Here is a 20,635-nt window from a genome sequence, read left to right as displayed (position 1 = left end):
TGATAAATGAAAGGTTATTGAATGCAATACCTAATAGGTGTTATTGCAGCTATTGTGAGAGGGTGTCAGTCCTTTTTGGTAAACTTTAGATAAGTTTCAGATCCCTATGTTTAGATATGCATTCATGACCTATAGATTTCATGTTCATCATGTGTTTGACGAAATGTTTGTCATGGCTAGGCCTTGTTAGGTCAAGTTCTTATCTAAGATTTGTATGGAAGGCTTTGTCCTCATTTCATTCATGGTTTTGGAAAGTGCCATTAAGTTCTGGGCAGTCGTATGGATCCTACCCTAAAAAGGTGCCTTAAATCCCGCGGTTGCTAGCACAAAACTGGGTGAAAAACATTGTAGTCGCTCCCTTGTAGGCATCATGCATGCTACTGGAGGGTTTTAGTCGAAATCAAGCAATGTTATGAAAGCGTTTGGTAGATCAGGGCTCTGAAAAAAGAGGTATAGTTCAAGTTCTAGGCACTTGGAAGGGTGGTTTAGCCCTTGGAGGTTATATAGCACCTAATAAGGAAGTCATTTAGGGTTTTGGTTTATCGATTCCACTTCCTTAACGTGATATAGGAGGTTGAATCATATCATAGTGACCCTCATCTCATGTTTACCTTGGAAAAATCGGTAAAAGTGGGTAAATGTGGGAGGAGGTGGTTATAGGATCGCATAGTATAACATTGTGGGTTATATGTACAAGGTTTAAACGTGGAAGCTTGCTATTGGACTTTCTGTTAATTAGTACCGGGGTGTTGTTTTTCAATTCAAGTGTATGTGTTGGGTTAGTGTCTTAGTGCCCCAAATTGTTGGAATTCGTGTTGTTCTCAGTACCTAGCCAGAATTTAGAGAATTTAGTGGATATTTGGTTGTTGGGGTCATCACCCTGGCTTGATCAAAAGTCTTCAAAAAAATTGGGCATCGGGGAGTTAACATTGTAGCATGGTTAGTGGTGCCATTGGGTCCTGATGACATATTGAGTAATAGTGAGGAGTTGATTCAGAAGTATTCATGTTTTGCGTTGGAGGGGTTTTCTAAGGGGGCTCTGGATAAGAGAAATTGGAATATCCGAGCTCTAGAGGTTATAGCTCGCTGGTGTGGTAGAACTGTTAGTGCAAGTTTCGACAAGGTGTGGCAAGTTTGAGAAATGCATCCATAGAGTGGCTAGCGATGTAGAGGCAGGGATGTGAGGGAGGAGCCTTGTTGTCTGTAGCTACCAGGAGCAAATCCAGGGTGAGACACTTGAACCACCAATGCCATTGACATCTCTCTCTAAGAGGATGACCCCCTCCTTGGAAGGGGTCACTAGGCTTCTGCACCAATTATGTAATTCGATTGAACAATTAGACCGAGCTCAACAGGATGAACATTATGAGTTACTAGATGTTATGATCATTTTCAAAGGAAGATTTAGGTGGTGCATGACAGACTGGTCAACTTGTGGAAGGAGAAGAGATGCACCCAGGAGCAGTTAGAGCGGTTGGATTCTTGCCTAGCTCATATGCAAGTTCATGTGCACTATGAATTCAAGCCACCTGGCTCAGATATGAAGCATCTTATCTCGATAAACTATGATGAAGTTTAATGTTAGTTGGTTTTCTGCTAGTTTTATTAGTGTTTTGGCATTTTTTACTAGTTGATGTATGTAAAACTTTGTCTTTTATCAAGTTTATGATGTACCTGGGAATGCATAGGTTAGCCAGTAAATCTAGTAAGAGTGAGGCCAATCGATTTTTGGACTCCTATAACAACAAATGTAACCTTTTTAATTAATAAAAACCTTCAATTTACAAAAAAACCATAATAACACAAGATATTATATGAGAAACCCTTAAATGAGAAAACCCAGTTGTAAGGTGAGGTTGCTTTGCTCTCTCTTTCTCTGAAAAGGAATGGATGCAAGCACAAAGGACTGAGATCCATGAACCATGGGTTGGTACAATACAAAAATTCTTTCTATTTTCTCTCCCCATCTACTCTCGGCTACTCTATTTATCTATGGAACAAAATGCATTCAAATAGAATGGAATCCATTTTCCTCCTAATGGCCCAACTATAACACAACCCGATAACCTACTAGTGGTTGAGTTTGACTCCTTAAACTCTTAACAAGAGTTACATTTTTTACTCTTCTAGAGTCTTCTTCATCATGGTCACCTGACTAGCCCCTTTTCTATGAATAATGTGGGTTGCCATGGCATCCTCTCAAATCGTAGTAATCAAAACAAGAATGTCAAATTCCGGGTGGCATAACTTTTGCATACGATTTATTTTGAGGTCTTTATTATGCTATTGTAAAGGTATCTAAGTTTAGAATATGTCTAGGGGGTTCCAAATTTAAATGGTAAATTTTAACCCTAAAAAAAATCCATTTGGTGCTTCAATTGTTTTCAAAAGGTTTCAAACTCCAATTCACCAGCTACGACCCACCATAAAATGGTCCTATGAGTTAACTCCTCTAATTTTTCCACTCTAGAAGCAACAAGATGGATTGAAAATAATATAATTACCTAATCTAGATCATTTTCATGTTTTTTTTTTGTGGTTTTCAATGAAATTTCCACTTTTGGTGGTTTTGTAGTGCATAGTGGTTCAACCCATGGTTTTTATAATTCTAGTTAAGGAATCACTTTTGTAACTTAATTTGATTTAATGGATTAAGGGATTTGGATGTTGTTGGATCCTATATATTGTATTATTTATAATGAATTTGATTGATGATAAAATTTAGAGGTGTGGTTCTAAGAAAATTGTTTGTTTTCCCAGTTTGGATTTCTAGGGTAAATGTTTGTGTAATATGTGATTGCCATTGTCTTACTTTTGTATTTATTGAGAATTTATGTATAAATTGACTATAATAGGTTTAAAACTTATATGATCAATTCCTGTTCTTCCTCTTCTTTCCTCATCCTATCCACTTATGTTGTTGTTGACACTTCTTATTGATGTCTGAGTGCCTTAGCTTCCTTTGCTAGTCTCTCCTTTTTTATCGATACTTCTTTGGTTGCTTCTTTTTTCTCTTCTTCTTTTCTAAGTTGAGAGTTTCCTCCTATATTGAAAGAACCTTGTCATAGTTAGTGTCCCTTTTATAATTTCTTCCTCTTTCCATGTTTCAGATTAGTAGGTCCACATATACTTGCATACCTGACAATGTTTGTTTAAAACCTTCAGGGGCTCATGCTTATTACATATTTTTTCCTCAAATGGAATTTCGCCATAATGTCAACTTTAATTTAAATTTATTTTGCAGCTTTGAAACTATAATATCTTAAGCAAAATGGTAATGGTGTTATGGTAGTTTCTTGTCTCTCACTAGAGTGGCTCTAAATCCATGCACAAGAGTTTGGTACATTACTTCTTGCAAGGCCAATTTATTGTGTGCAAAGATTGGGAATAGGTGGGGAGGTTTGGTTGAGCCATATATTTGATATAAGTCCCATGCTCCAACACAAACCAATATCCAACTTTCCTAATTGCCTATATTTCCTTATCTGGAATACATAGTGTTGGAGAACAAAATAGTAATTAGAAAAGAGGGATGAGGAAATTCTCACATATTTTGTGATACTGAGTAATACTTATGCTCCCATAGATCTTGAAAATAAACATGGATAGGAGGATCACTTAATTTCTAGTACCAACCCATTCTTGGAAAGGCATGCACCATATGCACTACATTCAACAAATATGATGACATGTGAAACTTTGGATGTTTCCCTGTAATAATGTGCTTGGTGGCTAACAAATTTTCCTCTCCAAGGTAGTAGAGAGGATATCGTCTTGTATAAATACATGAATTGTTATTGAGATGATGTGCAGTAGTGCGACCCATGATTCCTTGAATCTCATGGCATCAACTTCTCTATATATTTTCTAAAGAAGATTTCTTGCAATTGATATGGAATCTTCAACATTCTAGTGGGATAGGTAGTGGATTTCCTAGTATTATGTTTTTTTTTTTTTTTGAAAACCCATCGGTTCCTCATCACTTCTCTAACATCTAGAGGAAACTACATCATCCATTCTTTTACAAACTCAATTTTCTTTGTGGGGATTTTGTAACACATGTGCAAGACCAATGAGTTGAAGATTGAGATAGATTTTCCTTGGGTTTGTATGATTATTATGTTGCCTACATCTACTTGGCATATGATATATGATATGGATTTTGCACATGGGAACATAGTTGAACATGTGGCTACCTTGTGCAATTATGATTTCCATATCATTTGATATGCACCCATGTCTTTCTCCCCATCAGTAAATTCAAGTTAAGACTTATATTAAAACATCTAATAAATCCCCCCATTGATATGAATCACCTTTATCTACAATGCAAAGGGTGTCATCATGGATGGGACCTAGGGCACTAGACCTTATTTCATTTTCCTCCCTATATAAATTAATCTCAATGAATTGCCACTTTTTCTCTTATAAGTGGGTCATGGTTATTCCTATAATTCGCCCCTATCAAGAACATAAAATATTAGCATGGTTACTATTCTTAAAGAATGCAAATATATGTATGGAAATGAGGTTAAAGAGGAGGATCTAATTTGCTAAACCCATGTGATATTTGCATGATCTTAGTAGGGCATATTAAAGGGAAAAGAAAGTTTTTTTTAATATTTCAATGATGAAGTGAAACCAAAGACCACACTTACGATGGAGAAAAAATTCACCCAATATTATCTCATTGCTCACTAAATCTGTGGATCCAACCTTAACCAACCAAACCAAAGAGGAATGTGGGGATCTACAAGGTGGTTTGAGTATGATTATCCAAAAATTCCTATACATATATGGAGTAGGAAGACTCCAAGTGAGGCAAGGGGTGTCATAGGCATGGAAGGGGTTTGAGGATATGCCTATCAACCATAGTTTATGCCCAAAAAAATGTTATGGATAGGAGCACGAGGTTTGGAAAAAGGTTAATTCATTTAATTTCTTTCTATGTGTACTACTATGGGGTGAAAGAGAAGTGGGTCAAAACTTTGTTATGTGCATATTTTTCAAATTAACATGCCCTCTCCACTTTCTTCCCTGATCCTTTACACAAAATATACACTAAACTCAACATGTGCTTAGCTCGCGTGGTGGGGATGGTGGTTTGCCATCCCATCCACTCGGGTTCAAGTCCTTGGAGACATGGTCCATCATAGTAAGGCTAGAAGGATATATTGGAGTCTGGGATCCCAGCTTCAATTCTGGTAGTATCTGGATATCTTGGTCCTAGGATGAACTATGAGTTCCTGATATATGTGGCTTGTGGGGTGTTGCACATACCTGGGGAGGTTGCTAGTTCCCTATCGGAATTTATCTTTAAAAAAAACAAAAGATACATTAAATTATGGCTAATAAGAGCTAACATGTTGAGCGATAAGTGGTTGTTCAACAATGTGGATGGGATAATTTAAAACATGATGCTGAAGCTTTGGTTGCTTTCCATTGTCATGGTGAATGCTCAAATGAAAAATAAAGTGAGGATGTAAAGGGGGAAACAAGGTTCTAAAACATTGAAAATGACCATTTTTTTACATTTAAAACCCTTTTAAAAGTTAGATTGGTTAAATAAGTGTCAAATCAATGTATTGTAAGAGAAAATCATTTGCATGATGTAATAAAGGACTTGTCACAAAGGAATATGATGTTAAATATCACATGAAATTATTTAGAATGCAAATTCCAATTAAAAAAGTCTATAGGCACGCACAGATAGAAGTTTGTCCAAGCTTTATTGATTTGGTCATTGACCACTGTTAGATTAGTATTGGTCAATGTAATTTATAATGTTTAACTTTGAAAAATAATATTCAATTTTTAATATTATTAAAAAAAACTAATTTTCAAATATTTAATTGGACCATAATTTGAAGGTTTTATTATAGCCTTTGCATAAGATAATGTCATGTGGATAATTGTCTCACGTATATTATGCCATAATTTATGGATATGGTTGCAATATTCTTGCATTATTTTTAGATATTTGTGTAGTGATCTTTTATTTTTAAGTTTTGGTGGAAGTAAATAACATATTACCATTAGTTACTTCCCACCATAATTTAAGCAAGTCTTTGCATAAAAAATGATAGGAGTTACTTCTCACAATCATTTATGTTTTCACTAGTGCTTACTTGTTGTTACTACCCACCAAAATTTATGCAAGTTAATGTGTGGGCAATTAATTTATCCATTTCAAATCTCAATTTATTAGTTCCTCCAAAAAAAGGACTACAAGACTCCATCTACCTATTCAAATATTAATTTAATTAAGATTGACCAATGTAGGTTATAATTTTTTATGCAATTTTCCCCTAACAAAATTTTTAGCTTCATGCCTAGGGACTAGGCTACCCAATAACACTTGTTTACATAATCTTCCATGAAGTCTCAAAGAAATTTTTACATTGTTTTTTTTTCTTTCTTTTGCAAATAGATACACTTTATATTCATTAAAAAAATAAATAAATAAATACATAGATCTCTTGAGCATGGAGTACATGAAACTCCAAAAATACCATTTTTTCAAAGATTCTCGAGATCTAAGATCCACCAAAGCATCATTACACTAAGAAACGTGTCTCAATTAACTTGAATCTAAAGATCGATAGAAAAAAATTAGACTAATCAAAACATGAGAAGGACACCATATCACTTGAGATGAAATTCACTTCAGGACAAATTGCCAGAGTTACCAAAGCAAACAAAAATGCACAAACCTAGAAGAAGCAAGAACTCTGAACCCATAAAAAGCGAAGATTAACCAAAGACTACGGGAGCTCTAGTTCGAGGGTTTAACGAAATCAATGGCAGAGAGTACCAAGCATCCATGGAGACACAGGCAAGAGGGAGCTCCACTCCCTCCTACAGTTATATGGTAGCAGACAGAGGAAGAGGAGGGAAGAAGAACAAACCTCCAAATCCCTGGGAGGTCAAGACAAAAGACACGGAAACTCAAAAGGCAGGAGGTAGCAAAACCAATGCAGATCAAGGGGCCCACGAAGAAGACTGTCAGGAGGAAAAAGCGGAAGACAAAGGTCAAGGGTCAGAGGACAGAGCTAAGATGGGGCCCTGTAAACCCAAGACCACAACTAAACCTCGAGTTATTCTGAGCGACCTAGCTCTGCAAGCGCACAGAGACCACATGGCTAACTATGCCATCATATGTAAATTTATGGGAATCTGGCCATCAGAGAAAGCGTTGTACACCTGGATAAAATACCATTGGAAACCAAAGGGGGAGTTAAATATTCATCTTGGATCCAAAGGTTTTTTCACTGTGGTATTTACGAACATGGAAGACAGAGACAGAATCTTTGAAGGAGGGTCATACTTCTTTGCAGCTGCTGGGCTCTATATGAGGCCATGGACGATGAACTTTGTGCTTGAACAAGAAACCTTCAATTCAGTACCAGTATGGATTCGACTATACTCCTTACCTTTAGATTACTGGATGCCAGAGTCTTTAAAAGCTATAGGAAATAAATTAGGTCATTTCTTAAAGATTTCAGAGGCAACTCTAAGGGGAGAATATACATCCTATGCCCGCATTTGTGTGGAGATGGACCTGTTAGGAGCCCTTCCAGATGAGGTCATTCTAGAAGTCTATGATGAGGAATGGGTTCAAGCAGTTGACTGTGAACATATCCCGTTCAGATGTCACAAATGTCATGAGCATGGGCATCTATCAAGAGACTGTCCACTCAATCGAAGGGAGGAAAACCTAAATCCCAGCAAAGGAAAATACCAGACAGGTTTCACCAAAGTGGAAGGGAAAGGAAAAGGGGGAGGAAGGAAGACACAAAAGAGCCATAGTGTGAATGATAAAACAAAAAGTTACAATAGCTTTGAGATCTTAGGAGAAAAAGAATTCAAGGGGATAAAGAAAGTGCAGAGAATCAGACAGCAAGGGGGAAAGAAAAAGAGACCAGCGTGGAGTACATTCAGGAACAGAATGAACACATGATGGACTCTTTGAATACCATGGTCATAGAAAAAGACCAGGAAATGACTCAAAGTGAAAGTGGTACGGAGGATCAAGATTTGCAGGAGATCTTGGAAAGGGAGAACCTAGAGCTGGAAAAGTTTCTAGAACAGGGCGGGAACCTGGGAATAAACTCCATCCCTCAGGAGGAAGTGGATAAAGTCCAACAGATATTCCTTAACAAGACACACCAAACAGTTGTAGGAGTCAAACGAGGACATGACAACCAGGAAAACAAAGGAACCTCCTCAATAGGATTAATAACCAGAAAATTAACAAAGAATCCAGGCAAAAGGAGGGGTAGAAAGAGACAGAAGGAATTACTACTGGAGTGTGGCAAGCTCATGATTGATTCAGGAAGGATGAAAGACCTTTCTAGTTACTCCTTTATAACCCCACCTCAATGAAAATCACAACCTGGAACATTAGAGGACTAGGGAGCAGAAGAAAACAGAGGAATCTTGGTAAAAGGATTAGAGAGGAAAAACCTGACATAGTATTCATACAGGAAACAAAATGCTCAGTGGAGAAGATCCATGAAAAACATAGCAAATGGGTAAATAGATATGAATACCTTGAAGTTAAGGCAAACAAATCTGTTGGTGGTATTCTCACTCTCTGGGATCCACAGAAATTTGGTGTGATTGATGCGAAGGCATCCAGACATCACCTTTCTCTAATTTTCCAACCAGTGGGAGACAGGCAATGTTACATGATCACCAATGTCTATGGTCCACAACCAATGGAGGACAAACTTCAACTCCTCACAACACTTGAGGATATGAAGAAGAGATACCTAGCTCTACCATGGATTCTTGGAGGTGATTTTAACATAACAAAATCACTCATGGAGAAGAAAGGAGGAACTAGAATACTTGGGAGAGATTCAGTTGCCTTCTAGGACTTCATCACCAATATGAAATTGGTTGATATGGAAAGGAACAACAAAAGAGGGGGCCCTTCCCAACTGGCCTCAAAATTTGACAGATTTATGGTTTCAGAGGAACTTCTTCTCAGGCGAAGCAGCATTACTGCACTCATTTTACCTTTTGGGGGTTCAGATCACTGGCCTATCCAATTAGAAGCCTCCCTTTTTGGCAAAACAAGGAACACCCCCTTCAGGTTTGAGAATGTTTGGATCACACATTCAGATTTCCTCACAAATATTGAGCAATGGTGGAAGGAAGATCTTCACCTTCAAGGGACAAAGATGTTCCCGCTTCACTGCAGGCTCAAACATATTAAAGGCAGACTCAAAGAGTGGAACAAAACGGAATTTGGTAACATCTTCAAAGCTAAAGGAGAGGTGGAAAAGAGATTAAAGGAAATAAACCAGATTCTTATCACATAAGGATACACAGATGAAAGGAAAGAGATGGCAGAGTCACTCCAGCAAGAGTGGGACAATAGATGCCTTCAAGAGGAAATACTCTAGAGACAGAAATCCAGAGTACAATGGATCAAAGAAGGGGAGAGAAACACCAAATTCTTCCACAAATCCACCATAGCTCACAGAAACAACAATAGAATTGTGAAACTTACAGATCAGCATGGTGTAGAGAGAAACACTCATGAAGAAATGGAGAAAGTTCTACTCCAACATTTTCAGAAAATTGCTGAGGAAACCTCAGAAGATAGATACCAGTTTACAGAAAAATTCACTCAGTACATCCCTAAATTGGTCACCAGAGAAGATAATTTCAATCTCAATAGACCAGTAACAATGGAAGAAATTGAGGAAGTAGTGAAAGAGATGCAAAATGGGAAAGCACCAGGCCCGGATGGCTTCAATGTGGACTTTTTCAAAGCTTGTTGGAAGATAGTGAAACAGGACATCCTGGAGGTAGTGGAAGACTCTCGGAGATTTAAGAAAGTCTTAAAGGTGCTCAATGAATCTTTCATAGCCTTAATCCCCAAACAGGAGAAGGCCACCTCTCTAGATAGATTTCGACCTATAGCATTATGCAATGTGATCTACAAAATTATATCCAAAGTCATTGCCAATCATCTTAAACCTCTCCTCCCAACCCTAGTGTCAGAGGAACAAACATGCTATGTGGAAGGATGACAAATTCTAGATAATATAATACAAGCACATGAAACGGTTCATTCACTCATCACCAACAAGTAGGCTGGAATGATAATGCAGCTGGACATAGCAAAGGCCTATGACAAACTTAGCTGGTCTTATGTTAGAGCAATTTTAAAAGCCTATGGCTTTAATCACGATTGGATAAAATGGGTTATGGCGCTAGTTACCACAGCCAGCTGTTCAATTTTGCTCAATGGAGCTCCTTCCAAAACCTTCATGCCTTCTAGAGGTCTTAGGCAAGGAGATCCTCTTTCTCCCTTCCTCTTCATTCTAATGATGGAAGGGTTAGGAAGAGCCATCAGAGTTGCTAAGGAGGAAGGGAGAATTCAGGGTCTAAGACTCACTAATGGTGGGGACATGGTGACACATCAACAATTTGTGGATGACACTATGCTTCAAGGCACACCCACTGTTAAGGAAGCCAAAGCATTCAAACAGATTATGAGTGAGTTTGCTAGGGCAGCAGGCACTGAGGTAAGTCTCTTTAAATCAAAAATCTTCTTTTTCAATACATATATTTCAATTCAAAGAAATCTTTCCAGAATTTTGGGCTTTCAAAGGGAGACACTGCCTGTGAAGTACCTGGGAGTCCCTCTCACTACCAAACCGCTTCACCAGGACATCTGGGAGCCCGTTCTTAATAAGCTAAAAGATAAGATCAGCAAATGGACAAACAGAGCACTAAATCTAGCAGGGAGACTAGTTCTCACTAAGGCTGTCCTACAAAGCATCCCTATCTATATGCTATCTGCCATTCTAGCACCAGCCAGTGTACTGACCAATATAAGAAACATTCAGAGAGACTTCCTATGGGGAAAATGTGAAGAAAAGAAGAAATGGGCCCTTGTGGCATGGGACAGAGTATGCAAACCTAAGTCCCATGGAGGCTTAGGCCTTCATGACCCAGGAATTCTAAATAGAATTCTTGGAGCCAAAATTTGGTGGAGATGGCTGAAAGAAATTAAAGCCCCTTGGGAAAAACTATGGAAGCACAAATATGCTAGCGAATGGCAGGAGGAAAATCTAATCAGAATGACAGGACAAGTCAAAGGTTCTACAATTTGGAATAGGGCATGGGAGAACAGAGCCCTAGTCCAAAATCATAGTTTCTGGGAGATCAGAAATGGGAACCTGGCTTGGTTCTGGGAGGACAATTGGCAACAGGAGAACAGTCTCTGAAGTGAAGAATTAGCAGACATTGACACTAATACCATCAGCAAAGGACTAAAGTGGGTAAGGGACTATTGGGACCAAGCAAGGAATGATAAGAAATGGAGAACTTGGAAACTTCCAGACTATAGTGGAATGGGCATGATGCAAACTCAAGCCACAGCCCTTCAAGGTCTTTTAGACAAGAGACAAATTTTAAACTCAAACTTGAGTGATCAACTTAGATGGGGAAAAAACAAGACAGGTCTATTCAACCTTAAGGAAGCCAAAAGAATAGAGGCAGGGCTAAACCATCCCAACACTGATAAGACATGGAAAGAAATCTGGGAAAATCCTCATTGGATGAAAGTAAAACTGTTCAAGTGGCTGGTTCAACAGGGCAAGATTCTGACATGGGATAACCTAAGAAAAAGAGGTTTTGTTGGCCCCTCAAGATGTCACTTATGCAGACAGTAGGAAGAAACTACAAATCATCTCCTGAATAGATGCACTTTCACCACAACTCTTTGGAATTGGGTTGGAGAAGTCTTTGAGCAAATAGACAGAGATGCTAATGACATCACCACCACTTTGAAGAACTGGAGGAAAAATTTCTTGGATAATGAGATCATAAACTCTGCCTGGATGCTGACCCCAGGATTCTTAATCTGGAATTTCTGGAAGGAGCGTAACAATAGGATTTTCAAGGAGAAAGTGAGTCTGATGAGTAACATCCTCACATTGGTCCTTAAACAACTCAAAGAAACTGTTTATATCCTGGGAAGAGAAGCTATAGGTAAACCTATTAAACAAAGAGAGGCAAGAATATTGAAGAAATTAGAGCTCAAGGTTAATCCCCCTCAGGGTTCTATGCAGATTATCAAGAAAACCTCAACAGAAAAGTCTTCTTGGCAACCCCCTTCTCATGGTTTTTTAAAATTCAACATAGACGGGGCTTCAAAAGGGAATCCGAGAGAAGCAGGTTATGGAGGGGTTCTGAGGGATGAGGAAGGAAATATACAGGTCATCTTCCATAGTTATCTTGGCAAAGCTACTAACAATATGGCTGAGCTCATGGCGATGGAAACATGCTTGGAAATACTGCTCAAGTACAACATTCAAAATGTCATCATTGAGGCTGATTCAGAACTTGTCATTAACTCAGTAAAAAGGATAAATGTTGGAGCTGCTCCTGAGAAAATCTCAGAACATTGGCGGCTTCTGCAAGTCTACCAAAGAATCCAAGCACACCTAAGAACGCTGAGAACCCTCAGGTTGGTGCATGTTCATAGGGAAGCCAACAAAATGGCGGACTGGCTTGCCAATGAGGGGGTACGAAATAAGCATATTGATCTCTACTGCTGGTGGGAGGAGATAACAGATGACAGGTTGAAGGAGGGATGTTCATCCAAAGCCCTTAGCGACCGACAGCAGCATTAGGAAAATCAAGAGACCGTTTTTGCTGACCCGGGTTAATTCATTCATAGCGGATCCTAGAGGTAGCAGCCCGGGCGATTCGGTTTTTTGGATGACAGGCAGGATGGTGGGAGCTTCTTCTCACATTGGTTCAGGTAGAGTAGACACAGCGAGAGGCCAGAAACCAGGAACTCTCGGCGGCCTCGAAACCCAGGGTTTTTCTTCTTTATTCACAATACCGCGTCTAGGGCAGTTTTTCGGTGATTGCAAGCCTTGCAAGCGGGAAGTGGTTTTTCCATTTTGGGAGTGATTCCATTTAGCAAGCTCCACGTGGCAGTGGGGTCGGATGGAATACCGCCCTCATCGCACACTATTGTTCGGTGATTTTGACCGGTGCGATATGATCCTCAACCATTGGATCTAGCAAGGCGGATCTACAGATGGGATTGATCGAGCATGTTGGTGGGTCCATATGGGTAAACGTCGTGCTTCTAAGCACAACAATATTGGCCACAGCCGTGGGATCGGGCGAAGAGGATTGACGGTTGAGGTTAAAGATGCAAGTCAGGTAAAAGGCGGGAAGCATAATGTTCTTGGTGGGAAGCAACTTTTTACACATTCTACAGATTCGAGGGTTTGTGAGTTTTATGGACATGAAATCTACAAAGATTGGCACATATGTTCCTCTTCGGGTCCGACTCTAGATTTTGTTACACGGTTTCCGCAGTATATTTCTCTAGAGAGTTTTGAGGTTTGGTTGTAGGGGTCGGGGCTTTTGCCTTTGGCCCGTTAACAGTTAGTGTTGGGTTTTCTCCTTAGGCCACAGATTTTCAAGGAATGTTGTATTTTATGTATTTTATTTACGGTTTAATGAAATAGAAGGTCCGATTCTTGCTTCAGCAAAAAAAAAAGGAACTCTGAACCCATAACAATCATTGACAGAGGATAATGCGCATGCATTGACAAAAATGAACTCAAAACAGAGCGAAGATAGTCGTCATCGATCCATCAACAAAGGTGTATCCATCAACATAAGGGCCCATTACTAAAGTCAACCATAACAATAATAAGGAAAACACCATGAATATGAGACACAATTGAAACCTTACAAGTTGCACCAACCACAAAAGGATTTTCTTGGTAAGTTGCACCTGCAACAAAGAAATTGCCAATAGACCCAGAGGTTCACCATTGTGCCCAATTCCCATGACCGTAATCGAGGAAAAAATGTTGCAAAACCTTGCTCATACCAAAACAAGAGTGAACCCAACAACACACCCAAATCAACCCACTAGCTCCACATAGCCCTGTAGAGTAAAGCAACAAAAGTGTCAACAACCTCAAAACCAGCTTGACAAAAGAAGGCCAAAACTGTGAGACCATATTCAAGCCTTAAGAAGATGAGATAACCATAAGGTCTGGAGTACTATCCACAAGTGGATTAGTTGGATCTCATGGAGGGTCAGTAAGATCCCCTGAAGCAGAATCTAACACCACATAGCTCTCCATATGACTCAAACAAGAATCAATATCATCCAACCAATATTTGATGTTTTGTAAAATGCACTTAATGTCCTCCAGTCCAAAAAAAACATTGTAATTTTCAACTTGCTTATCTTTGAATACCAAGCGTAACAGGATGTCCATTTATTGGTGCAAAGAGAGAGAAAGCAGGAAACGTAATCTCCTCTTTTGAAATCTTCCTAGATTTGGAACATAGTTCACGTCATCTCCACCTACTTCTGAGTTGGAATGGTAGGGGCAATCCCCAAACTCTCTCGATTCTAAAAGCAAAATAATGTTTTTTGTTGTTGTCAAGGTTAATAATCACAATGCTAAAAATAATTTTATACGCTTTGGTTTGTCATGTCAGTTTGATTGTGTAGTAATGCGTTTCCAAGTAATTTGACTTTTTCCTTTTTATACAAAAACATCATTCATATTTTAAACTATACGGAAATTCAATTGATATTTCTACCACCCTTGTAATGGAAGATAATTTTCTAAGTCGTTGTGGCTTCCCATCCCCCATAAGACAAATCAAATATATCAAATACTTTCCAAATTCAATTGATTTCTCTATTGCTTTGGTACTGGACATTTCTCTTCCAAGTTGTTGTGACTCCCCTACCCCACTCTATGAATAGTAAACAATCCATTTCCCTCAAACAATTTCCAAATTGTTTGATACTTTTATGGCTTTAATCTCAAGTTCCCAAGTTTGTATGTTTCACATAAAGTAATCAAATCCATCATAACTTTGAATTGTTTCTTAGTATGCTTTTTAAGATGTCTATTTGCAACCTATTTTAAAACAAGAGCCATAAGGCGATAATGTCCTTCGTTTACTCAATGGATTTATTTATTTATTTAACATTTTTATATAAATAATTGTTTAAAATTTGTGGCATGTTTGGTTGAAGCAAATTAATTAACAATACTAAAAACGATGAAATAAGTAATTACATGCAAATATTACATCAAAACAATAAAATATTGTGTTTTGAATGTGTTTTCTCATCAATATATTTGAATATCTTATCATAATTGATGATTCTCATGGTGATTTCTACAAAGAAATCCACTCCTAAAAACACCTAATTACCATATACATATCTTTGTGACAAGGCTCTAGTTTAACTATTGATTTTATATTTCCTTTCAAAACACGCCTCTTAACCTACCTACAAACTTATGAAAGAAAGCTCAACCTTCAAGATCTAAAAATTCAAGAAAACACATAATTTGAAGTTGCATGACAAGACTTCCATAAATACCATCTTCAACATTTTATCAATCTATATTATTTGCATGTCACTATTGGATTGGTTTATATTGGATATAGAATCTAACATTGCTATCAAGGCTCATATTTTGGCTTGTATAACCAATAAACCACTGGAAAATGCTAAAATTTCTTATTTGTTATGCCTAAACTGGACGAATCGTTTTATACAAGTGAGATTTGAAAATACTATCTCATAGATTTGAAAATGCATCAAAATTACTTGCTTTCTCCAAAGTCATTGAAAACCACAATTTCATAGCGATGAAAAATTGTCAAAACTACTTAATTTTTTCTTCAAAGTCCTTCATTAGATCACTATCCACACCACTAAGTTGCAATTCAAGTCATTTTTAGTGCATTTCTATGTCCATTTTCCATTCCATGTTACAATGTGGTAAATGTTTGCTAAATAAAAAAGCCTCAACCAACCAACACTAATAAAAGAGGAGGTAATAACAACACATTCTATTATCACAACAAGTTAAAGAAGGATATATCTCTCAACTCATGAGTTGGAATTGCATATTGAGAACTCTCAACTTATTAAGATAACCTGGCTTTGGTTGAATCTCTTTAATCAATATGTTCCTTCTAAGAATCAATGTAGTCCATAAATTTTTAAGGTTCTTTAGTGTGGGAGGAACTAGACCTCCCAGTTGGTTTCGTCCAAGATTTCATTGAAGGCATCTAGAATGTTGTTGGTCATTTGGTTCTATGAAGAATAAGATGCTCTACTGTAACCATATTTGAGACCAAGGCTTGTATTATATCATTCAATGGGTTGAAAACCAAGTCAAATAAATGAACTTGTTTGCAAACACCAATCTTTGAAAATAGAGAACCACTGAGGTAATTTGACGATAACTTCAGGCCTTCCAAGTTTGATCATTGATTGAATTCTCTCGGTATATTATACAACAAATTATTCATGGATGTGTCTATATATTTAATATTGTTAAACTTCCCAAGATTTAGGGGTTTCTTTCTTCTAGATGATTGCCACTCATATCCAAGTAAGAAATTGTATAAGGCTTCAAACTAAGAAATTCTAGGATAACACCATGTGGATTATTGTTATTAAAAATCAATTATTTCAAACCAGAGTAATCTCTAATTTGGGAGTGACAATGTCTTCACACAAAGTGTTTCCCATACCAAGAATCCATGTCTTGTTTAAGTTACTTATCATGGTTCGTATTGGGACATTTAGTTTATTTGAGTTCAAGTTAATTTTTGTGAGATCAATTTGATATGTTCCTAATGTAAGTGGGATTTCCCCTAAGAGCTAATTATGCTATAGATCCATTTTTCTAATATGCTTAAGGTTGTTAACAACAACCAATATGTATTCCATGAAATCATTCTTATATAGAAGAACCTCCTTTCATTTCTTTAGTTGTAAAATATCTAATAGATAAACCCATTGAGAAAATTTTCAAACAAGTCAAATGACCTCATACCATGCAAGTGAGCTCAATTTGTTATGTTCCTAATGTAAGTGAGATTTCCCCTAAGAGCTAATTCTGGTAGAGATCCAATTTTCTAAGATGCTTAAGGTTGTTAACAACAACCAATATGTTTCCATGAAATCATTCTTATATAGAGAACCTCCTTTCATTTCTTTAGTTGTAAAATCACCACATAGATAAACCCATTGAGAAAATTTGCAAACAAGTCAAATGACCCCATACCATGCAAGTGACCTAATAATATTAGCTACTAAAAAAAATTTGTTTTTTATCCCAATTATTTCATTTGATTTCAACAATCGAACTATTTAAACTTTAGGTAAAGAAATTCCTTGACTTTATCACTAGTAGGTAACATTAAACACCTTGAAATTAAACATATAAAACATCTTGTAAATCACTTCAATGCTCCAATTAACCTGTTTTGATATGCAAAAGTATCCCAAAAAATTTAATAAAATCCTTCCTTATGATCCCTCCCAATACTTTTGCCTTACGCACTACCATCATCCACGCATCAATGCTTCAATCCTACCAAACTTATATCGACCATTTCCAAGCTTTGCGTGCTACAAGCATTCAGCCATTTGGAGTTGGCTGGTGTCCTCTAAGTAAATATCTTATTGGAAATAATATACACTTAATTGTAGTTTAGTTATACTACTAAGTGAATTCGTGCATGGAAACCTCGTTATTATCACCAAGAGGGTGCTCCACAAGTGCATGCATGAAATTTACTAATCCCCACTTGCATGAGATAGTTAAATGATGATTGCATGGCCAATTAACTAGGACTATGTGTCAGTTTTCTTACTCCATGTTTGCATCTCTCTATTAGTTCATCCATGTAAAGTATATTGCATTGAATTGTATTCTCTCATAATTTTCTTTTTTTTTGTGCATGAATAGAATTCAATAATTTTCTCTCTCTCAAATTTCTCTCTTATTTCCTACTTGCAAGTTTTGTTAATTTTTTTCTAGCGAGATCCATTCTTTGCAAGTTTAGCTACAATTTTACATGGTATTAGAGCCCATGGGCATTAGAAAGAAGAGTCGTAAACAATCTAATTGCAAGTATTGAAGATTGGTGCTATTAGAAAAAAATGAGTTTTCGCCTTCTGCAATTCTCATGCCATATAACTATTTCGATTAGAAGCCAAAGATTCTATTTCAACTCAAAAGTATAGGCTTGTATTTGATATCCATGCTAACAGAGATTGAACGAAATTCCACAGTTGAAAAATCCAAATATTTCAACCACATGGATGAGACCTTTGGTCTCTTATGCTTATCAAATTCTCTAGAATTATTGTTCCATGTCAGAGCATGCACCACTCCAAATCAAGTTTGGACCACTTTGGAGATACTCCTTGCGAAACATGATGAGATGCGGGGTCACATCCTTGAAAATGATCTCAACTCATTAGATAAAAGAAGTTTCAAAACATTCAAATTTTCTTCAAAAGGTTCAAAGCCTTGTTACTATAGTCGAAGGAATGTGGATTCAACAAATCCAAGCAAGAAATCCAATTAAGTCTTGCCATATTGTCAAAATTGGGTGCAAAGCATGCTATATGTGTCTCCACTTTTCACATAGTCAAGATTACAACGTGAGAAATTTGTAAAATGCCCACAATCGATGTTTTTATCGAGTCCTTGATACATGAGTAGGATAAGCTCATAAATACGGGCACATTGAAAAGTTCCAAATCCCATGCACTTGTTGCACATGAAATGGGAAAGGCCAACTCAAAATCTAATCAACGATACAAGAGTAAAGGAAAGGCAAAAGGATCGAATGCAAGAAAGGGAGGTGATTAAGCAATTTGTTTCACATAGGTAAATTTAGAAGGATGAAGATCTCATTTCATCCCCATACCACAATCTAAAGTTTGCTAGAGAAAGTGAAAGATAGAATTGATCATGGTTCCTTCAAAGGTGTATACTCCATACCATACTTATGTGGCAAGCTATACATCAGAGAGACTGGTAGATAATTTTGAATTAGGATGAAAGAGCACATTGTTGACCTCAGACATGGCAGAGCTAAGCAATTTTCTTTAGCAAAACACAATGTTAACATCAAATACCATGTTTTCCTTGAAGACACCAAAATCGTTGTAAGAGCTTGTCACCATACAAAAGGGAAGATTAGACAATCCATTGAAATCAAGAAAAACCACAATAACTTCAATAGGGAAGAAGGATACAAACTAAACAACTCTTGGTGCCCAATCTTCATCATCTACGCAACCCTGATGGTTAACCTCACTTTCTTCACTTTGTCTCTCCAATCTATCTAACTTCATTCCTTTTCTCCTTGGTTTATGCATTTACCTCTCCCTCTGTGCTCTACTCACATATTTATGGTTGGCTTTTCCCATATCACTCCTTGAGCTTCTTGGTCTCTTGGCAATGATCCCAAGACGGTGATGGAAACACTAAGATTTTGAAACAACTCCAATATAGTTTCCACCCTACTCTAAAAGGGAGGTAATACCAAACCTCTATGTGAATCTGCCATCTCAAATGAAAAGAAGGGTAGGAAGGGGAAATAAAATGCAATTATTTCAACCGTGGTGACCATCCATAATCATCATGCAAGAAGAATACAATTGATCTCATGGTGCCAACTCTTTAATGGAAAAACCTTAGTGATTATATTCTAGAGAATGCCAAGAAGAAGTAGGGAGAAAGAACACCTGAAACAAGAGGGAATGAACATGCATTAATTGTTATTAATTCTTCTCTTGATTCATGGATCATAGATTATGGAGCTTCGCATCACGTGGAAACAACAAAAGGTGCTCTTTCATATTTAAAACCATTTGTTGGTCCTCTTATTCTCATGGGATATGATTCTCCAGTAAAGGAAATTATACAAGGGAGAGTAGATAATGGAGTCAGAAGTTTCGAGAATGTTGTGCATATTATGAAGCTTTCAATTAATCTTCTCTTTATGTATCAAATGACACATACCAACACCAAAAGGAGAGTTGAATTGATCCCGAATTTGGTTAGCATATATGACATGCAAGATAAATCTAAAATTGCAGTTGATAAGGTAAATCATTAATCTCATTTGTACAATTTTTCTAAAAATTTTCCTCCAGCAAATTCGACTTTACCATTGATGTATGAAAATGATGAAAGTAGAATTGGCATGAAAGTAGAATTTGGCATGAAAGATTTTGACTTTTAAATTTCAAATACATACAACAACTTAGCAAAGAGGAGATGGTGAAAGGCATGTTTTCCATATAATTTTCTAATGGAGTTTGTGAAGGATGTGCTCTTGGAAAACATCCACCAAAAAAGTTTGGGACCATGGAGGGGCTCCTCTATCTTAGAGCTTGTTCATAATGATTTATGAGGGTATCTCCAAATCCTTCCATAAGCACAACTAGATATGTACTCACATTCATAGATGTCTACACGAGATACACATGGGTGTATTTTCTGAAACTCAAATCTGAAGTGTTTGAGCATATGAATATTTTCAAAGAACAAGCAAAAAACTAGTATGGAAAGATGATCAAGATACTCCTTATATATAATGCGGGGAGGGGGGTGGGGGGAGGAGGGGGAGTATGTCAACAAGGATGTCCAACATTTTTGTGATGAAGCAGGAATATAATTGCAACACATAATTCCTTACATTCCAAAGCAGAATGGGGTAGCAAAGAGAAAGAACAAATCCTTGAAAGAGATGGCTAGTTGCATGTTGCATGGAAGGTCCCTTC

Source organism: Pinus tabuliformis, chromosome 1_2 (genome assembly GCF_031772625.1).
Source record: "Pinus tabuliformis cultivar Carrire ecotype Pingquan chromosome 1_2, CPIR1, whole genome shotgun sequence".
Taxonomy (NCBI): Eukaryota; Viridiplantae; Streptophyta; class Pinopsida; order Pinales; family Pinaceae; genus Pinus; species Pinus tabuliformis.
This window is presented reverse-complemented; position numbering follows the sequence as displayed.